The following is a 23,304-nucleotide window of genomic DNA, read 5'->3' on the forward strand; positions in this document are numbered from 1 at the left end:
ACCAATCCAGGCGGGGGGATGAAGGGATTGAGAGCAGCCCTGCCGAGAAGGACTTGGGGGTACTGGTGGATGAAAAGCAGGACATGAGCCAGCAATGGGCGCTCGCAGCCCAGAAGGCCAACCATATCCTGGGCTGCATCCAAAGAAGCGTGGCCAGCAGGTCGAGGGAGGTGATTCTGCCCTTCTACTCTGCTCTGGTGAGACCCCACCTGGAGGACTGCATCCAGCTCTGGAGACCTCAGCATAAGAAAGACACAGACCTGTTGGAGCGGGTCCAGAAGAGGGCCATGAAAATGATCAGGGGGATGGAACACCTCTCCTATGAAGAAAGGCTGAGAGAGTTGGGGTTGTTCAGCTGAGAGAAGAGAAGGCTCCGGGGACACCTTATTGCAGCCTATCAGTACTGAAAGGGGGCTTATAAAAAAGATGGCCGCCGACTTTTTAGCAGGGCCTGTTGCGACAGAACAAGGGGGAATGGCTTTAAACTAAAGGGTCTTAATCTAAGTCTAGATTTAGACTAGATAGAAGGAAGACATTTTTCACGCTGAGGGTGGTGAAACACTGGCACAGGTTGCCCGGAGAGGTGGTGGATGCCCCATCCCTGGCAACATTCAAGGTCAGGTTGGACGGGGCTCTAAGCAACCTGATCTAGTTGGAGATGTCCCGGCCAATGCAAGGGAGTTGGACTAGATGACCTTTAAAGGTCCCTTCCAATCCAAACTATTCTATGATTCTATATCTATTTATGTACAAATGAATATAAAATGTCAACATTTATAATATGGACATATTTCTTTCTTACCCTTTGGAGCCTTCAGCTTCAGTACTGAACTAGAACCATCCCAGGTTCATAAGAAATATCGGGCAGACAGAATAAGATCCTAATTGACTGCAGTCACCTGCAGCTCAGGACACAGAGTCCCACATTTCCAGCTGATTTGCTCTTAGCTGACTATCCTCGGGGAAAAAAGCACAAGCTCTGATGGGTCTACCATAAGCTCCGGCAGCATCCTCCTGCCACCTTGACTATTAAAATACAATTATTAGAGTGAACAGCTAAGAACTATTATCAGGTTATCAGCCAATGCCCGGGCTATTGGATGCCTGCAACATATCACCTGAAAGAGGACTGGAGACTTTCTGGAGTATAGAAGAGAAAGGGGAAGGTAATAAAAATCAATTTCAAGCCACAAAAGCTTTACCTAATAGGATTATTAAAATGTGCCTCTTCCTTCAAGCACCATTCCAAGTTTCCTCACAAGTTGTAGATACTAGACAGCATCCAAGAAATTAAAATTCTGCCTAGTAAGCAAAACCAATCAACATTTGCAACATTTGCTGTTGATCAATACCTGAGGCACCTTACCCTCTCCCTATGTTTAGTGCCATCCACCTGGAAGGAATGTAAGCTAACAACTGGCCAGGCAGAACCTATAACATTTATAGGTTTCTTCCTCTATTTATCACATCTTACTGACAGGAATTAAAATATTTTTAAAAACCCACCACTATATCCAGAATAAACAGTTGACTACCAGGAAATACATAATAGGAGGAAATAACTTATGAGTATTATGCCTAATCCTTCATTCTTCCTAGTATCTCACTGTCATCCCTGACAAACTAAATCAAAACAACATCTACAAATTCTGACGCAGCATCCCAGCAAGATGTTATTCAATGTATTTTTTTCATTTTTTCATGAAGTGGTATTATGTCAATAACTGTCCTCTGAAATGGGTGTTTAGGAGATTATTTCCTTGATTGCTAATGAGATAACTATCTCCATATATTCTGATCTGAAAATACAGGCGAGTTATTATTACTGCTGCTGTCGTTCATGCCTTGAAAATAGCCAGTCTGTGGCTGTTGCTCTTCCAGCTCTTACGCCAGAAGAGCACATTTTCAGTGAGAACACCACACTGTACACAAAGCTACCTCCTTAGCAATGCTAAAGCATCACCTGCCACCCAGCTCAAGGCTGTGTTTCTTTTTCCCAGTGACACCTTCATGCTATCAGTGTTCTGACTAGTCCCTACAAAAGGGAGTCTTAAATGAAGTGTGGATTTTCCTTCAGCGGTTTTCTGAACAATAACTTCACATATTAACAAGAGTTTGGGTTTGAAACTGAAATCAGGAAAAGAAAAATGCTCTAGAGAGCTACACAACTTGTACTCCTGTTTTAAGGACAGGAACGCAATATGGTTCTATGCAAATCTGTGGGGGAAGAACATAAAATAATAACAATTTTATTATCTTTTAATATTCATAACACAATGAGAGAATGAGTAATACACTTTCATTTCCACAACCCTGAATGGACAACATATGAAATGCACCTTCTCATCTCCCAGGTCTTGGTGATTTTAGACAAGAGGAAATATAGAAAAGGCTTGGAAGAGGATGATGCCGTTTTGTGCTGTTTCTGATCTATCTGAAAAGCAATAAAGCCTCTAATCACAGTCACAGCAGTGCTATGACAGGAAAAAAAATAGGGGGCAGGAAATGGGCCTGGGCTAGTCCCTTTTTGTAGCTTCTCCTGGTTGGCACAACCATGGGCCAAATATTACGGCCCCGACATACAAAAACACATCATTATAGGATCTCCTTCAGCAGCTGTGGAGCACTGTTTGTATAAATGCACACAGTCACCTTCAAATTCACCTGCAGTGAAGAATGACAGGCAAGGACCATTGATGAAAATCATGCCTGAAACATTGTTACAGGGAAAGCTCAGAACTAGGCTGGGATTAAGCACTGAAGACCTACAAAAAACAAAACAAAACCAAACCCAAAAAAGCCAAACACAAAATGTCATGGCTGAGAAGAAAATCGGGTATTTTGTTGTTAGTAGGTTACTCACCGGAAGAAATCGGAGCCAGTTTTCTGGAATAAGCCAGAAGGTAACTACTTTAGAGAATATCCTGAAGAAATTAGAATTCACCTGTTTTGATAAAGAAATTATTCCCGGAAAATGCCACAGGATCAACTTCTATTTCACGGTTGCGGTATTGGGAGGACAAAAAGGAATGACTATGCACTTTTAACAGAAAACGTCAAAGACATCTTCATTTCACTGAACCAATAATCACATAGTAATGAACGTTTATTAGCCTGTCATTCCAGAAACTAAAGTTTATTCCCATTTAAAACAAAATACTTTTCCCCTCTCCCACAAACTGCATTACAAATGGACCAAAACCTGATGGGCTCTGAAACTAGAGTGCAGATTTACTGAAACATGAAATACACAACTCATTTGCCATGGGAAAAATCTAATTGAGATTAGGGAAAAGAAGATCTTAGCAAGAAGTATTGCATTCAGAGAAAAACAAAAACAACAACGAGACAAACCAAGATTGATTAAGGGAAGTTAGTCCTAGGATTTATACAGTCTCCATTTTGATATCTCTGGGTGCTTTGGTGATCAGACATGCTCGCACCTTTATAAGAAAAACAATTGCATTTTACCAGAACTAACCAGAATACTTTTTTTTTTAAATATGTATTTCCTGCCAAACATAATACATTTAAAAGTAATAACATTTAAAAGAAACAAACAAAAAAAACCCCAACCACACACTCAAACAAAAAGCAGATGAGATAGAAGCATTAATCCAGTTCATTGATTTATCTTGACAGCTAAAACCATGTCTGGAGCACTTCCTCATGCTTTAACTTGGTAAGTTTTCATGTTTCGGTGGGATTTTATTGATCTTCAAAATGAGAGAAAGGTGCTATGTAGTTTAAAAACCACAGGGGTTAATAACAATGCACAAGCATTATTTTTTTAAACTACCAGTCCATGATTTTTTTTCCTTTTTTTTCCCTTTTTTTTTAAACAACACATACAGGCAAAAAAAACTTCACAAAAGACAGGCAAATAAAAAAAAAGAAAGGTTTGACATAACTTTGGATTTAGTTTTGGTCCAGTCACTTCTGGGCAATATGAGCTCTGAAAGTTGTTGTCTGGGGGGGTCAGAAAAGCAAAGACAATCCCCCTCCTCCCAAGGTGTTTACAATTGAAAAATCCTGAATCTGACATCCATAAATCCATTTCTAAAATAATGGCAGGACATATAGATTTAGCCAGATGACAGTTATTATAACAACACACTAACAAGATTCATGCTTTCTATGAAATGCCAGCCTCCTTATTAACATAAGCCTGAATAATTAAGTTAAAATACAAAGTACAGAAATATATCTTTTTTTACCCATCAACAAAGACAAAGCAACTAGTGCAAACTAAAAAAGAAGATATATTTTTATGCAAGCATTTAAATAATAAAACTACATAAAATTGTTTTTTGAGTGTACAAAATAAAATATGGACTATTAAAGTGGTGGAAGTTTTTTGAACGTTTTATTCTACAACACTGGAAATATTTTCCTCTACAATGGTAATTGTTTTTTCAGATAATATCATTATTCTGGCTTTTAGATTTATGATAGAGGTTCATATAATTTATGCCTTTAGTTTTTCATTCTCTTTACGCCTGAATACCCTATGATACTTGTGAAATTCAGTGATTACAGCTTACAGCAGAGAAATCTTAAGCTAGCTATCTGGCATCTGTATCAGTACCTTCTTTCTTACATTACTCTTAAACTCAGCTGAAAATTATGCAGTCTCCTTCTCACCCTGTTGAAGAAAGTCCAAGTTTGGACCACTTTCAAAATTTAACAAACGTAATGTAGACTAGGAAACATACAATGCTTTATTATTTTTAGAATCATAATCCAGTGTTCATACCATACTTTGCAGGCAAGATTTATTATTTTAATTTCTCTTAAATGAGGCATCAAAATTTACTCAACACTACTACTACTAAAAATTTGACTTAGCAACTGAAAACAGATTTTACCCCAGGAGTCTTAAGCGTTTCTTCAAATTACATTCAAATGCTTTTTATATCTGTTCCCTAACAGATACAGCAATCGCAAAGCTATAATCCTGCTGCAAACATAACCATGACACCAGAAGGCAAACTGATTACATCTTATGAGATCCACACTTCCATCTAAATGTGTTTCAGTAGCAAAACTCACTTAGGCAAGTTCTGAGCCTATTTCCCCTGTAATTTCTCAGCAGAAATCAACATAAGCAATACTTTGATGATCATATTTCTGCAGGATTACCTGCTATAGGCAGTATCTTTCTTTGCCTTTAGGCAGAATAAATTAACACATTCTCAGAAAGGCAATTCCAAAGGACTGAAATATGTCCTGCGCCTTTGTGGGAATCTATGCATTCCTAGCTTTTTCATACATATGAATTAGGTTGTTGCATTTTTTTAAACAAGCAAAAAGGTAGAAGAACTTCCACGGTTTCAGCAACAGTTATCCCTTTGAGGTTTTTTTCATGCATTTTTCTTTTACTACCATCCTTTCATGACCAATTCTGCAGTTATTTTTGTTGCCAAAAATAATTTTAAAAGCTCTCCTCATCCCCGAGAAGAAATCCCACCTAGTGGATAGCACACAGAGCCTCCAGCACAGGAACTCCTTATGCCAAACGCCGTTCCATCAACGAATTCCTCTAATTCTGAAAAAGTCATTCTCTGCCTCCTTTCAGTCTAGCTGGCTCCTTATAGCTCCCATTGACTCAAATGGTGATTGCATCCTCTGAACTCCACCTTCAAACCAAGATTTCACTTTTCTCCCACAGCTTCCCCTGCAGTAATAGCTGAGATTGGATTAGTCCTTTAAGATCAGCTGTACTGAAGTAGTGATGCACTTCTCCAAAACCAAGCAAAAGCACAGCTAATATTGCCTGCCCTGTTTATGTCATGTTTTCATCATGTTGATTTGTACAATAACATTAAAATAAACATACCTCATGGGTCAAGGTGTATGGTAGAAGTCACAATCACTCCACTCAACTGACTCCTTCCCGCTGCCCTTTCACGCAGAAAGGAGGAGAAGAACCCACAGAGAGTACAGCCATCTGAACTGCTACGGTTGGTGTCCCACCAAGGAGGGCAATAGCAGCACAAACTCTCCCTCCTGGCGGTGCTGGGGCCACGGGCCCTGCTCTGCCCAAGAAAGGGTGTCATCAGGCTGCCCTATGATGAGGCAAGCCCTGCACTGTGCCCACCAGCCCGGCATCTCTGCTACTCACAGACTTTAGGGACTTATCTGATCCAAAAGTGTAAACACCCTCATAGAATTAAGTGATGACATTTGGCCCCCATTTTGGCACAATACTGAGAATTTGAGACTTCCCAAAAAATCTGACCTCATGGAGTTAGAATTCAGTTCTCAGGGTGATATTCACCTTTCTTGAATTATTTAAAAGTAAATCTTAGAAACGTCGTAATTTTTTCCCTTTAGATGCACCGATATAAACCCAGAACAATCCTTCGATTAAATTACTAGGAAAATTTGTTCTGTCATGACAGGACGTCTCCAACACTAAACTTGATTTTCCATCTCATCAACTCTATTTAAACAGGCATTTAACAAGTTGAGAAAATTCTCAGAGAATACAAACCTCTCTTTTCTTCTTAGGTACATGCAGCTACACGTGACTACTACCAACAGTACGCGTTCGTTTCATTGGCATTATTTTGGAGTTTGCACAACTATTTGTAACTGAAGCTAGATTCTTGTCCACAGAGTACTTTTGAACATGAACGTGACTTGAGGGATATTATGCAGGTCCTCATTATCTAAGTCCTACAAAATGTGAAAATAAATGTTAAGTGAACTTCAAAATAAACGCAAGTTTTCAGTACTAATATCTGAGAAAATCTTGAAGGCGAGATATCACCAATGTTCAAAAAGTATCTGTCTTTTCACCTCGCATAATTATGTACTGTATTTAGCTGGAATTTTTGAAACTTCAAATTCACAAGAGACACAAATAACATATTCATTAATTTTAAAGAAAAAGTCCTATCTAGGAACAAAATACTAATATAAATTCGTATAAAAATTTATGTCTTTTTTCCTTTTCTTTGTACAATTTAATGCAAACATTTCTGATGCTACGGTTTATAACTAGTCAAAACATTATTTAATATGATGCAATTCTAAAGTGTAACTGCACAACCTTATACAAGGTACTTAGAATAGTCTCTGCCATTGAGAGACAAGTTAAAAAAATAATGAAAAAGCCTAACTTGTTATTGAAATTAATTTCAAACATGATGTTACTCTTGGGTTATATGCTACTGTATGGATTTGCTAAGAAAGATGTAACCGTTACCAAGGCCACTGCTAAACACAATGAGAAGTAACCTTACACACAGTTTTATTCCGCTAGTCAAAACATTTCTAACTGACTCAGAAGTGACACAAGGATTAGGGAGGCTCTGGCATTTGGAAAAACAAAACAAAAAAGCGAAAGCCAACAAACAAAAAAACCCAAAGCAAAACAAAACAGCCTTGACCAAAACAAACAGGACACTTGTGCTAAGTTGTCTAGGAAGTAAATGGATGAACGAATGATAAAACATAGTGAGAAAACAGACTGTATTATTTTCACATGCAGCAGTTAAATACGGGCAAGGAATACTGGCCAAAACTGAGGCCAGTACCATTACTAAAAAATATTCTCAAATCACAAAGATTAGATATTTTCCCAGTATAGTAAGGCCCTCAGTAGTGTCTACTTTGATTGGAAGCAACATGAAATTTGAGACGCAAATCATCTGTTATTTTGTATTTTTCCCCTGGCTAACACAGCATGGCTCCATTTTTTATTGACCTCTAGGCACTCTCCTAATAAAAATGACTGCTAGTAATGAAACAATTCAAAAAATAGCCCTACTTCTAAATATACCATCACAAAGTTGTCAGAAGCCCAGGTCTGTACCTCAGTTTTGATGCTTGAACCTCTAAAGTAAATACAGTAAGAGAACAAATGCCTATAGCATAATTGAAACATCTAGCCAGAATGTTCTAGTTCTAGCTGTAGGAACTGTAAATACATTTGCCATATTTTTCAGAAATGTTGTTCAGGGATACAGAAAAACAGCTTTCTCATATTGGCTTTTGACTTTGAAAAGCTCACAGGTTTCATCTGTCAGAGAAACATTAAAACCAGACACAAACCACCTTACAGGTTAAGATGCAAAGGTATATTCAGAATTTTCAAAATAAGCAAATTGAAAACACTTAAGAACACACTGGGTATTGTAAAGTATGTCTCATATCCATTTCAAACCATTTTTCAACTTAAACAAAGTTTACAAAAATTCAAGTTTATTTCTTTCCTCTCACCGGGCTGATCCGAAGCAGCTTTTCTCCTGTTCCCTCCTTGCTCTGACCTGAATGTTTAATGCTGTATTTTATGTCTCCCTTTTTAATCTCCCTTGGACATAGATTATCTGTGTCAAAGTTTTTGCCTCCATTTGGTTATGTTTCAGCTTTTCAAAACCACACAGCCATTTCACTGAGTCTTAAGGAATTTATAGCTACGAAACAATGGAGCCTATTTTTCTGGTCAGTTGGATAGTTACCACAGCAGCAAAGCAGCAAAGGCGGACTAAGCCAAACTTTCCTGAAGCCAGAACCGCGTACTCTCGAAGAACTCACATTTCCAGGGCATTAGGATAGTCTCCGGTTTCTGGAAGGGTTTTGTGTTCGGCATCTCACTAACAAGTCGGGGGTATTGACTCAGGCAGGTTTCCTGATTTCCGTAAGTGAACAGGGAAGAAATGGTACAGACCAGAGATGGGTGAGAGATTTGAATCTGTTGAATATCAGGTCAAAGGTAGATTAGAGTGACACAGCTGAATGCTTGTTAGTTTTGTAAGGTTCATCTCTGGCCAGTCACTGAAATAACTTCAGAAAATCACAAGCTTACTTCAGCAGAAAGCAGCAGACAACATCCCGTACTATGATACACCATCATCCTACAAATATCTCTCATGTATTTTAACTACCTTACATATTATTTTCTCCTAATTAGAGTTAATACTTTAGCAAACAAAGGGCAGGGGCACATTGTTCTTTAAGCAACTACCCACAACTGCAAGGATCTCCCCTCCTTCCCGTGGCAGCTTTGTTTCCATAAGAGCCTTTGATTAAGGGGGACTGTCTAATGCCTCCTGGAAATCCTATCAAGCTGCATCAAACAGATCAGAACAGCTTTGCCAAGCATGAATTCCCTTTCAAAAGACTCTTCCCTGGTGTATTGTATTTAGTCCTGTGGTCCCTCATTCGCTGTTTGCTACAGTTTCTCCTCATTTGTCCCATACAGATGTTGGCCTTAACTGGTGGTGGTTCCCAGCTCTCCCCTGCAGTCCTGGCATCCACAAGAGGTACAGAAGTTTTACATGAGAAGCTTCAGATCACAATTGGTAATTTATCTGAGCTGCTTCATCTCTGAGTTATTTAAAAACTCTTCAGTGATTAGAATCTGATCTTGGGTATTTATTAACACTGACTTTGCCTATTTATCTATAACTTCTTCTGTCAAGCCCTTCAATCAGATCCTCTGATAACGCTTTCATAGAGGTGGGTGTTAGTAACAAATATAAATAAATTCACAGTTCAATTTATTTATTAGCTTCTCCAACCCTAATTGTCTCCACTGGCATTTCTACAAAGATTAAATCAAAGGCAACTGAGATTTCCTACTCCTCTTCTCCGAGGCCAGTATTTATTTGAGCATAACCCAATTCCTAGTCCAGTAAGTTTCTAATTCTCCCTGATAAGTACGTGCTTATACATAAAACCAAAACCTTATGGAAAACCATCACATACAAGAATAAAATCCCTAAAGAAGGATTGGTCATAAACAAATTCTTTGAGCTGTATTGCCATCCATTGGACAGCAACACTAAACTACAAGCGAGGTAAATCCTTTGCTATGCAGGCAGCAATATGAAAATTCACATAGCTCATTCATACCCTGTAGCGCCATTTTATCTTCCATCATTTGTCTGTTCCATGTAGACCTATTGTCCTACTTGGCCTGTGAATAGCTTAAAGCATGGGACTCCTTGCAAAAAAGCAATGCAGGTATTGCATGAGCAAAACTTTCAGAAACGGCTAACGATGTTGGATGTTCCAATTTAGAGGCCTCAAAAAGGACTATTTTTCAGATGCAGGCGCTTAACTTCTTAAAGCCTTTTTTAAGACATCTTAAACTGATTTCTCAGACACTCAGACTTACCGTTTACTATTGAAAATGTCAGCCTCAGTACTGCAGACAGTTTAATGCCAAAAAAAGAGCCTTTTTGCTTTCTAAAGCGGATCAGATTAAAGTTATGTAATATAGCAGATAACCGTGAGCACTTTGGGAACGGAAAGGCTTTGTAATGTTTCAATAGACTGAATTTTGTTTGCAATTGACACAACTCTGCAGTTCCTTTCACTCTGCACAAATAACTGTTTTCTCCCATTCCACAGCTGAACCAAGGGCACGACAAATCTCAAATTCTGTTTAATAGCTTTCTGAAGGCTGAGTTTTTGCCAGTATTGTACCTGATACAGTAGAAATTATCATCTAGATATCAAAACAGTTATTTTGCATTCTTATCAATCCATTAAAAATAGAGACATGAAGGAAATTAGATACAAATTTGGAGAATACACATTATACATAACTTTTTTATTGAAAGCCAGGGCATGAATGTCTCAGTGGATGCCAGATTGAGAATCAGTCTGAATTTCATATATTAAACCCGAATTGGGATTCTTCTGAGTAACAGGAACAGAAAAAAGCAAGTTAAAAAGTAGAAGAAAATTGATTGACTGAAAATTATAATTTTTTTTGAAAGAACTGTTTAAAAGTATGGGAAAAATCAAGAGAAATCAAAGGGAGTCAAGCCACAAGCTGAACTGAACTTAGCTGAAAAGCCAAATGGAGTTAACAGATTTTAAGAGTTTGTTTTGCAAGACAAATGACTACGCCATCCTTTACTCTGATCCTTGGGACATTCTACAGGCAAAAGTTTTTTTATATCAAGTTGCAGCTGAAATACTCTACTCATGAAGATACCTGCTCCCTAGACTAGACTCCACCATACATCATTCCCAAAGACAAAGGAATTACTGAGGCAAAGAACCTGGAAGAAATCAACATCTAACTAGCTCATAGGCCAAGCGTGCCTGACAGAAAGACCAAGAAGCTGTTTGTGTCTAGAGGAAAAACATGACAGAGCTCCGACTGCTGAAAATGTCCCAAGAGTGTCAAGCATGGAGGTCCTTTTCATGAGAGACTGGAAGTCCCACACAAGCTAGGAGCTTGTTTCCAGTATCGCATGAGGAGGAAAGGGGAAAAGGATGCCAAGTTCACATCCCACCAACCTCTGTCACCTCCACTGACACTTGAGCTGAGATTCAAGTCCATGAACAAGCACGACAAAAGCATGTTCCTGGCAAGCAACTCACACCCTGAAACTGGGAAAGGAACACACTCTTACAATCAAGAAACAGCACTCCTTTTAAGCCTCCGCTCTATAAAATTCAATTAGTGTGGTACACTGCAGTCTTAAATAAAAGGAATGCATACCTTCTGGTTTTATAGGAAATCACGTCACAGGATATGGTATTATCTGTACCAAAATGTAATAAGAAATGTAATCAAAAAATTACACACAGATCTGAAAAAGAACTAATTACAGTAAATCCTTGATATTTTTGCTAGTAGTCTCAGTTGGTGAAAATGGTTATTCATCATGAATACACTCCTGGCAGGTTATTCAGGCAGAAGAAACATGCACAAAAGAAACTGTGAAATAATTAATACACAAAGGATCTTTCTGATGATACATAAATACGCTCTACTCCAATGAGATGTTGCATCCAGATTTAACAGTGGGCTACCAGACCAATTTAAGAAAATCAGCAAAACCTTAGACCAGATACTAAAGTACTGTTGCTTTTAATGATAGCAGACAATACCTATGCACGTACCTGTACAGCACAGGATACAGGATGATCTGATTCTGATGCATAGCATCAGCACTAGTTGTTTTTTGTTACGGGGTTACAAATACAATCTAAAGACAATTTCATCTGTGCTATTAGTCATGAACAGTTTTCAAAGGTTGATACATAGGGCTATACGCATTTAACTCATGCGGCTCCAAGCTGTCATTGGCAAATGACTTAACGGAAGGGTCCAGTTTCTCCTTATCATCAATTAAGATATATAATTTCCTCCAGTAAGGGATTCCTGTTATTCTCACCACTTTTCAAGATATGCACCTCCAAGACAGCACATTAATGGCTTCATCAGTGCAATTAAACCTTGTGTAGCGGTTTTGCAATTCTCTAAAAGCAGTTCCTCTCCGGGTTGCATTCATACTGATCAATACATGGTCCTCTAGTATGAGGAACTCCGGTTTCTTCTTGTGTCTGTGCTTTCAAGGCCTTTGCTACGACTGTTCAGGCTACGCTACAACCGTTCAAGCTACCATATATTCTTAACCTATAGACTGCCCTGGTGCAGAGGTGGTTTCCTGCAACCATATGCATGGATAGCCTACAATACTTTCTCAGCTATTGTTATCAGTATCTAATTACAGCAAAGCTATTAAAAGCAGTTTGAATTTGTCTCTTTCTGGTTCATAGCAGACATGTTACTTCTAAAGCATATTAAGCAAGACTGGGACCACCCTTCCTTCTGCCTGCTCTTTGGTACCACTCAAGGCATTAGAAAACCCTGCCTAAGTAGGGTACATGATGATTACCCAAGTCCGTAAGGAGGATAGAAAAGGGTATTTCTGTCCCTAAATGACAGCATAATTCCTGTGCAATAAAAAAGTAACTTTCAAAATGGAGGTTACACTTCCCTTCTCATTGAGCTGTTGTGAGACAGGGAAATGAAAAATGAGGCAGAAGCAGCTACTCGTGTGCTCTTGAGCGGGCTGCAAGTAATGCACAAAGTCCAAAATCCTGGCCCCAAAACTCTGTCCGTGTCATTTTCTACCTCTGCCAACTGTGTACTCCAACTTTAACTCCTCTCCAAAACACAGGTGTCCCTGGAGTGCTACCAGGGGGGAGCCCTTCTGGGGCTATCCCAGCTGGGACAGGCCAGGCAGGCGGCTGCACCACTGGCTGAGGGGGCTGCAAGCAAATGCTGGGTTAGCAGGCAAGAGTGGTTTTGGTCCTCTTAAATTTACTTCCTATTCTAAATAACACACAACCTTACCATAAACGTTTCTTTAACATTCTTCTTATTGCACCATACTACTTTCTGATCTCTGATGACACTACTGGTGCTAGAAAACCAGAAGGAGCCTTGGGTTGTTCCCCTAGTAATTAAAAGCGTATTTATCTGACAAGTATCTGACTCGAGCATAAAACGCCACAATGGCAAAAAGTTCAGCATTTCCACACATGCCAAGCAGTTTGCTGCATAACTCTTCAACCAGTCATAACAATATTGCTACACAGGTTGTGTCCTCCCTCAGAAAAAAAACCCTAACAAACATAGATGTCAGCCTCTGAGTAAAATTTCACAAAAGTCTCATTGGAGATGAGTTTTAGTAACATACACACAGATGTAGCATATTGGATAGGCTCTTCAGCTTCTTTTTTATTTTCCCCCCCCCCCCCCCCCCCCCCAACCCTAATCCTAGCAAAAGCAGTGCTGATAGTCAAATGAGAAGTCCTGTAAGTGGAGATAACACTTCCAGCAATGCACCTCAGAGAGCTGTTGCATGCATGACTTAACATCAGCTAAGCACTTACAGCAAGGTAGCACAGATATCTGCTGCCTACTATTTCTTCTCCCTCCTAGATTATTTTCTTCAGAGCCACTCATTTATATCTTTTCAAATTGTAGGAAAAATATACTAAATGAAGGTATATTGTCTGGAAAAAGCATTCAAGTGACCTGATCACTTTTTCTGTCTGTTGCTTGACAGCCAGAACATTACAACAACTGATTTGGGACTCTGTCTGATTTCATCAGTTTGTAGAAAACAAAAAACAGGTTTATTGAAGCATTTAGAACTTCCTTTTCACTGAGCCAAGCGCATCATAAAAAGAAGAAAAATCTAATACCTACAGCAAAATAAAACAAAAAATGGCTGTATATAAGCATTGTCATATCCACCTCTCAAAATCACAATGGTCTCATGCCAGGTTCTATCAAGCTTTTCCGATCTGCAAGACTCTCATATTTTGACTGTTAAATGGAAACAAATCAAGTGATTTCACATGATAAAGCAGTTATAGGTCATTTTACAACATAGACGTTTTCCATAATTTTGATTCCAGTTTTGAAAAACGGAGTGTAAAAAGGAAAGAGGACACTTCAGATTTTCCTGATTATCCCATTCATTTTCTTTATATACTTCAGTTCTAGATTAGGCAGCTGTTCATACCTCTAATCGTAACAATAAATCTAATCTCCAAACATAAACCATTCAAGAAGTATTGCAAGATCCTCCAAAAAACAAGTTGTCTTTGGCATTTTGTATTTTTTAAACCATGAATTATACATCAAAGTCAAAAAAGAAGAGTTAACAAAATCAATTTATGCAGTCTTCATCAATTATTAACGTGAACCAAAGCATATCAAAGATTTTTTTTTTCCTTTCTTCCCACTATATACTCTGATTCCACTTACCACTCGTGGCAAAACTCTTTTTTCACTGTATTTTGCTTTTTGCCTTTCTTTTTTGTACACTACATAAGGACTTCCTGAAATGACAGCTAAGATAAAAGCCTATGAAATCTTTCCTTTTCTTTTTTCATCTTTCTTTTCCTTTATTATTCTGAGAAGAAACAAATTATATTGACCTTGAAATTAAGATGTTAAAAATAATTGGCCTCCATACTACTTTAAAGTACATATAGACACACGTGCACAAATTTTAAACACATATAGTCTCAGATAAATCTCAAGCTTCCTGTACTGTATCCACAGAAGTGATGCTTCAGCAGATAATATTTTTCATAGCTGATCTTATGTATTAATAACTATCATGCACATAACAATTATCGGTTATTATTTGCTGCATTGCGGTCAAAAAACATCAAAAATTCCTTGAAAAATGAGAGAAAAACAAAAATTCCATGCTCTGGTGTTTCCCTTGCCCTCCTGTTGTTTTTGGTAATGAATGTTATTTAGTGTGCATCTGTAGGAAAAAAAAGAGAACAGATAAAATCAAAATAACAATTTGATCTGTATCTAGACCAGCCAGAATCAGAAACATCAGGCATAGAAAGAATTAACTAGATACTACATCTTGTTTGCGGAATTAACATGGAAAAATTATCTGTGATCTCCATGATCTAAACAAATATTCACCACCGTTTTTAAGGCTTCAGTAATACAATAGAACTTGAAGCCAATCCTGAAAACTAGGTTTAGACATTCATTATCATAAATGTCCTTAAGACTTCTTTACAAATTTCCTGTAACTGCCTAGCTGCCTTTTTTTACGTGGTTTCTGTTCTCTTCTGGTCTGTATGTAGTCCAGTGGAGGAGGCATTGCACAGGAAGCCATAGAGAATCATTAGATTGAATCCCATTTGCTCCAACTTCTGCCATCAGCTCCAACAGAGACAAGGTCCCACCCTTACCACCTCTATGTCACTCTATAATTGTCATAATTTCCCTAAGCAAATTCAAGCAACTCAGAGACCCTTCACTTTTTTTCTCAGGGAGGTGAATACTGACCAGGCAGTCCAAATAAAGAAAAAAGTTTACTTCAAGTTATTTCTACAACTGTATACCAGTGTGTTGTTCTATTCTCTTAGCTTATAAAAAGAGTCAGATTAAGATTTTTATCCTGTAAGACAGGTGAGCTCGAGGGCTTATTGTCAGTGGTTTTATTTTTTGCTGAAGTTCCCAGAGCTGAGAGCTATCCCCAGTTTTGGTGAACTAGGATACCACTCCAAAATGTGTAAGCATACATTTGTAGATCCATCTATTTTATTTTGCCACTTTAAAACAGCCTTTTTTCCTTGCCTTTTCTTTTTTAAATCCATCAAGATCCCATTTCCACGGCAGTGTCAGTCTTGCTGTTACTTAAAACAGGAATACATCCTTTTCATCCCTTGTCTCCCCAAAAAGCACATGGCCTTCTTCTGAAGCAAACTTAAAGAATTTATTCTCTAAATAACGGATGAGGTGCACCCCACCCTTGTTCAAAGGCAAAACCACCTCTTCTCCAGGAGCCGGAGCAGAGGTGCTGTTCCCATCAGCTTCTGAGCGTGGCGTGTACTGGGGAGCACCACGGGGCTCACGAACCCTCTGCCACCTTCAAGCACTAGGAGGAAAATATGTTGCAGAGTTATGAAAGTGTCAGAATATCATGGAGAGTCCGATTTTCCAAAAGAAGGAATCCCTAATTTTATGCACCAAAATTTTAATAAATGCATTGAAGAAATTTTTTATTATCTGTGCCTTTGCTGAAAAGGAACAGCTGTTAGCTATGATTGTAGCCTGCACGGCCCTGTGTAGTTATTTTTCAGCCAGCCTCTGTCTCAAACCTACCAATGCCGTTGTACCTTTTCAGGAAGTTTTATCTATCCAACAACCTCCTCCAGTTATCGTAATACATTCACCATTCAATAAAAAAATGGGACATTATTAGATAATAAGATACACGGTTCACTTCCTAGTGTTCATAAAACAGCAGCTTATGAGTATGCAACTTCTGTTAATTAGGGCATCCACCTACCTCCATGTTTCAGACTTTAATATTGCCACTTCGAATATTCTACATCTTGGCTTGTCCCATACCCACTCCAAATGTCTCTTTGATGGCTGGCCAAAAGTATCGCATGTATTTGATAGCAATATACGTGGTTATATATAGCAAATATCCGTATATTTGTCTGCGATACACCTTTCACAGCAGAGCATCCTTTCAGCGCTCCCCATCACCATATGATACATCTTAGCTCTTTTTACTTCCATCCGTTTTAACAAGTTTTACTCACAACTTCAACGACCCACTCCTCTGCAGTCAATTTTACACTAGGCACTTGTTTATGACTTCAGACATGGTTCCTGTACTCTTACACAATCTAACGTTTTCATGGGCACACAAAATTAACTTTTCCTGGTTTTCCTTAGATGCAGTTTGGGGATTGAATTCAAATTCACACCTGTAGTAGCAACATCTCTGAAAGTATCAATTCCATTCTTTCTTAAAGACAGCCCCAAACATGGAAAAGCGACAACTCAATTATATAAATAACTGTCATTTCTATAATATAAAAAAAAATTTGAAAGGCCTCATTACCAAGCAAAATAGAATATAAAAAACACCACCAACAAAATATTGGAATATTGGGCTATTTATTATCAAAATTTCTTTGCTAATATAAAGAGATTACTTAAAGCAACATACAATCATGCTTGGAAATAATGTTCAATTTGATTTTACAGGGCTCAAGATTTCAGCGTTCATATTGTCTGCTGACTTCATACCAGCTGAAAAGACTGCCCTTTCCTTCAACTACTCTTATGAACAGGGACTCCCTTTCCTGGCAATCTCGGTAAATGATTCTAGCAAGGACCACATGCAGCTCCTTTGTTAGACATGGGGGTTTGGGGTGGTTTGTTTTGGCTTTTTTGGGGGTTTTTTTTTGTTTGTTTTGTTTTTAGCAGCCCTGAAAATGTTGTCTGTTCTCCCTCATTTATTCACAGTGGTTCATTAGCAAGATTTTTTTTTAAAGAACAAAACCAAATTACTGGGATATATAGGTCATGTGGTTTACAAAGTAGCATCAAACAAACATCCCTTGCAAGAGAAAAAGAATCAGTATTAGCTGTGCTTTGTGTTTTCTAGATTAACAGAGTAGGTTTTCACCTTGAATGATGCATGACTGCTTGGATTAAAACAAAAGAAGGTATAGACATGCATTTTGTGTCCTATCACCCATTTGGTGTTTTAGAAGGAAATCCCATTATGCTTCATCCATCAAAAACTGAAACTGATGATAAATCCACAGAAATCCTAAATGCTACTGCACTTGCGCAACTTTCAAAGGACACAGCATCATGGTTATTTGTGCTACTGTATTAACAGTTATAGGATTTGTACCGTATTTCACATATTAAGAAATGCACTTCTAAGAACTGAATTTCTGAGTACTGAGACTTTTTTCTCCCTGCTTCATGCATAGTTTGGCTTTCAGAAGAGCTTTTCATTCTTCCTGAAGAGGTGGAAACTATCATTTTCTGAGACAAATATATTTTGGGGCATTTGCACATGTGGCCCTGATGTACGTGTACACATTGGCAAAGCAGAGTGTCAAAAATAAGTTTTGTGAATCCTCCCACATTAAACACTTTCGTATGATAGCATCCAATTGTCAGGCATGGGAGGGACCAGACTATAAGACCCAGGAACCCCGCTCATCTCATACACTCACTGCCTAGAAGGATTCATCAGCCATCTCTTTCAAGGACAGGTCTCCTGAAAAAGCATTAACTGTTGTGAAAAAGCACACAGAAATGATGCACGTGAGAAAGCACTGCAAGTGGTACAATGGTGGACAATCGTAAGTGTCAGCCTCTTAAATGAAATGTTCTGCACATAAAGAGGCTCTAGCCAGCAGATGTCCTGTGTTCCCCTGTTCTCACGATTCTTCATTGCCTATTGCTGAAAGTTTAGAGGTGTCATGTGTAGCAGATTCATGTTTATGGCACCCTACGTAAGCCATTGAACTTCAGTGGAGCTTCCAAAGTCCTGCAGTTTTAAAGTAATGTCATGTCAATCCTTACATACACGTGAGAGTAATATTTTTCATGCGTCCATAGGCACTTAGAAGTTTGCTTCTCTACCTTAAGTAATACCATGAGACAAGAGGCCATCAACCATTCACTATCCTATTTTAACATTTTGATTTTAAAAATATACTTTAAGTAAAATGTACATTTAACAGAATGGCCCTGCTGATGGTGAACTATTCTGTTCACGAGCACATAAATATTAGGTTTTATTAGGAAGGTTTATACTTAAACTGAGCATGGCTTGAATCCTTTGTCCTACTGATTTCAGCAGTCTCTGGCATGCCTGCTACAAATCTAAAACCCACTTACATATGCAAAAATGACTATGTCAGCTGATAAGCTTTTTATTAGCACTCAAGTGCTTTGGTCCATCCAGCTTCCACTGACTCAAGCTGACCCCTTCAGAGGAGCACATCCTGGCCTTGGGTGCCCCTACAGAGGCATTCGCAACCTGCTTTTCCTGCCGCGGGTGCGAAGGGTGGCCAATGCTGCCGCCACCAGCAAAGCTCCTGAGGGTCCACTGAGAGATGCTGGGCATTTATTTCCACAGAGTTGGAAGGAGCCAGACAAGTCCCACCCTGTTGTATTGCACCCGTGTTTTCTGGGGGTGACAATGGACCACCCACCCCACCTCCACATGCAGGTTGGCACCACAAGACTCAAAGAAGATACCACCACGGTCAGCCTGGACTTTGATCTAGGCTCCATCACAAAGACGGCAAGTCACAGCAACGGCAGCTGCGTGCCACCACGGCTGCTCCACTGGTGCGTGCACTCTTTAGCCTAATTCAGATTAAATGGCTGTTTATAATGCATATAACCCGGTGTGACCAAGAAACATTAGGAGATAATATTCTGTAGTTCCTGAGGAGACATTTAGAGGTACATAGTAAATGTTACATTTTCCAGGCTTTTTTTTTTTTTTAATTTTGCACATACACTTTAGTTTCTCAAAGCTTCATTTACATTACTGAATAGCAGGTTCAAGTTATCACACTGGATTCAGTGAGGTATCCACAGCCTGATACATGCCTACCTACCCCAAAATGAGATGTGCATTCAATCATGCACTTTGTAAGACATTTTATGCTTCCTTGTAATTTGTACAACTTATTATCAGGCGTACTGTCAGAGACAACAGAAAAACTGTTCAACTAAGAAAATAATTCATTTCCCTTTATTCTGAGAAGGAGGAATATCAAGAAGAATATGAAAAAGGTGATAAGCATGTATTACTGATTTTAAATACTAAAGGGATTTATTCAAGGACTTTGAAATGTCACAGACATCAGGCCGTGAAATTATTATTTTGATACTATATACAGTAAAATATAAGGGTGTATTAGCGCCATGCTGTATAACATTTCCTAAGCAATTACTTCCCCAGATTCTGTGCCAATTGGATAACTTTTCACAAAATATCACTTACATTTGTTTTTGTAAGGCTTTTGTTTCTTTCATGTATTTTTAAATGAGAAAGCTATTAATAGCTTTATCTCCTTAACTCCATAATGGTCAAATATATTACACATCTTGATTAAATGCATGCCTTCTTAAATGTATAGCATTCTTGAAGAGGATAAGTTTTTACCTATTTCTCAATCTCTCAAAATTTTCAGCTGCTAATATGAAAAAGAAAATACAAGTAGAAGGTCTTTTTTGAATACATACCAGACAATAGAGAAAAGTGGAAAACTAACATATATCAAAGTTAAGATACATTTTCTGAGGAAAAATGCTTTCACTGTTTGCAGTGATGCTGTTTCAGAAGATGTAAAAATGAGTGAACAGGTTTAAAAAAGAACAAAAAGTCCTAACTTCACTTGCAGGATCTCCCTTAGTAAGGTAGAAAGGTGGCGCAGGCAGAGTTTGAACCAAGAGTCCTTTAAATGGACACAGCACAAATACTAACTGCGCTGCAGCTCCACGCCCCAATGAAGACCGGTCAATGCCCATCCCCACAGTGAAGCACCCCTCGGCCCGGGGGGCTGCCCTGCAAGTCTGCAGGCTCCCTGGGTGCAAGCCCCTGCAGCACCAGGCCCTGCGCAGCCACTGACCTCCCGGGCTCCAGCACACTCCAGTTATCCTGTGATCCCCTTAGGTGACCTATAGAGGTGACCATGCACGGATCTGAGCGCCTGGAGCACTGTGACATCTCTGTGCATCGAGTCCGCACCTTCTTCTGGTTCCCAGGCTGCTGGGATTTTTCAGCCCCATGGTTTTGTTACGCCTGAGCTCCTATAAAGTGTTTCCTTGATGCCTCGCTCTCCTATTTATAGAAATTGAGTAATACAGGAAAAATTTTAGACTTACAATAAGCTATTTGCAAATAGCATACGCGCGCTTTTATTGTGCAGTCGTATAATTTATTGTGGAGGTGATTAATATATTCAATATGCATTTCCTCCTAATGACTACTTAGTAATTGATTCATAACACTATCACAGTATTTTCCTATGAAACACGAGAGGAATGGTGGGGAAATTGACTATTGCAACTGAGCCCTGTAACATGTAATCAGTTAGAACTGCTTTGCCTTCCACTTAGGCAATAAGCAAACACAATATTGTGCAGTAAGTCATGCCCACTGTGTTGCTAGGCACTGTACTAATCACTATTCTTAACATACGTGTAAATTATTACATCCTAACTCACATCCTGCAGTGCCTTATTACAAATTCCCATTTTTAAGTACAAGGGGAAAAAATACATATTAAAGGAAATTCTTTACACAAAAACATTGACTTTGTTAAAAAACCAAAACCATAAACCAGCAAAAAAACCCTAAAATGCTACCACTTTGTATAATTTATGTAAAATACATAGAATGCAATAGAATAATAATTCTAGTACCTATTAGCAGCATTTAATAGCAGCTCTCAGCCTGGGACCCCACTGTCCTACCGGCAAGCAATGCATATAAGCCCTTACAGTCCCTACCCCAACATTTTCATTCAGGAGACGATCTTAAGATAAAAATAACCCCCACACACACATTTGCAGCAAACACAGAGTAGCAAATAAATATAAGGATGTGTTTCAGTTGCTCAGCTGGAGCCATTAACTTCTCCTGTTGCTTCACCTGCCCAGATTTCACTGAATGAAAAGTTAAGAGGTGGAAAACAGCAGTCGAGGTCTGACCGATGCTTTTTTAGGTTCAGAACGGCCTTTTCTACCCTTCAGTACTTACATCAATAATACTGCTGCTTGTCACTGAAAACATTCCCTCCCTCTTTAACTTTGATCTCCTCCGTGCTCTAATTAGTAAAGCACAGGGTGGGGTTTATTAATGTCTATAACAACTGTCTAGGAGCAGCGAGGCAACTGATTAAGGCGTAGAGGGAGTGACCACAGAGGGAAGAAGCAGGGAAGACTTCACCGCTCTTAGGAGCAAACTGAAGCTGAATGGAACCCCTGCTCTGCCCCCACCACACTCAGTCAGTTCAGGCACACAGAAAAAAGGAATGTTCACAGAGAAAAATCTACCTTGTCACTTTTATTAAAACGGAGTTTTGACGCCAAACGAAGGTATGTTAAATGCAACGAAAACAAGGCCTGGGAGAATAGGTGCTTGGGAGATCAATGCGCGAATGAAAGACAGAGTTATGTGCTGCATCCGAATGAGGAGGAGCATCATGCATAATGCATCTGTTACCCTTCCATAAAAGCAGCTGAAAATTGCTTAAAACACTGCAAAGCTTTCTTCTTACATAACAGGCAGGTAAACCGTTTGTTTCAGTTTATGACTAATGAGGTTTTCTGAAAGTCGGAAAACCAGTCGAATCCACAGATCGTGTGGAAGAGTCGATTCCTAAACATCATCACGTGAAAGATGAAAAGGAAGCCAGACCACCTCTTCCAGTTGATATCTACAGACTATTTTGGAAATAATCTGAAGTAGTAGAAACAACGGGCGTGTCCTCAAACTGTGATCATCTGATTTGTAGACTCATAGCACAAGCTCTTCCCACAGGGAAAAGCATGACTTCACAGCACTGAAACAAAAATCATTGGTTTTAGACACACAAGACCACTCAGTCTGCAGGAGTTTTCCATCTGTGAATGCTACTGCTTTTAAAAAAATCTTAGACTGAGTTATTGATACATACAGACTGCTATTGATATATTGCAAAAACCATTAAACCTGCCCATTTCTTTGCATCTTAACTTCAAACTAGAAGACAGTTCAGTTAAACACATGCTCATATACGATCGTTATCTTGCTGCAGTATGGAATCCTTTGAGAAACAGGGAAGAATGCAAGAGCAATAAAGTGAATTACTCCTATGAAGGAACGATAACAGCACAGTACACCTACTTGCTCAGAAAGCATCAACCAATACAAATTAAAGTGAGGTTGTTTTCAGTGATTTTTGTCTCTCAAATGTGTTACATATTTAACCACACAAGCACATGTGTTGTACTATATGAGCTAAACTAAAATAACTGAAAATACAAAATAAGGTTGAAAGTGTTCTCCAAATCTCCAGAAAGGACAAACAGAGGAGTTGTGAAGTAACTTCAACCAAATATTTATGCAGGAAAGGTGATGAAATACTGACTTGACTGATGATTCAATACAATGGATGAGGATTAATAGAATGACATATTATCAGTTCAAGTTCAGTAGTTTATTTCTC

The sequence above is a fragment of the Pygoscelis adeliae genome, unplaced genomic scaffold (genome assembly GCF_000699105.1).
Source record: "Pygoscelis adeliae isolate BGI_AS28 unplaced genomic scaffold, ASM69910v1 Scaffold91, whole genome shotgun sequence".
Taxonomy (NCBI): Eukaryota; Metazoa; Chordata; class Aves; order Sphenisciformes; family Spheniscidae; genus Pygoscelis; species Pygoscelis adeliae.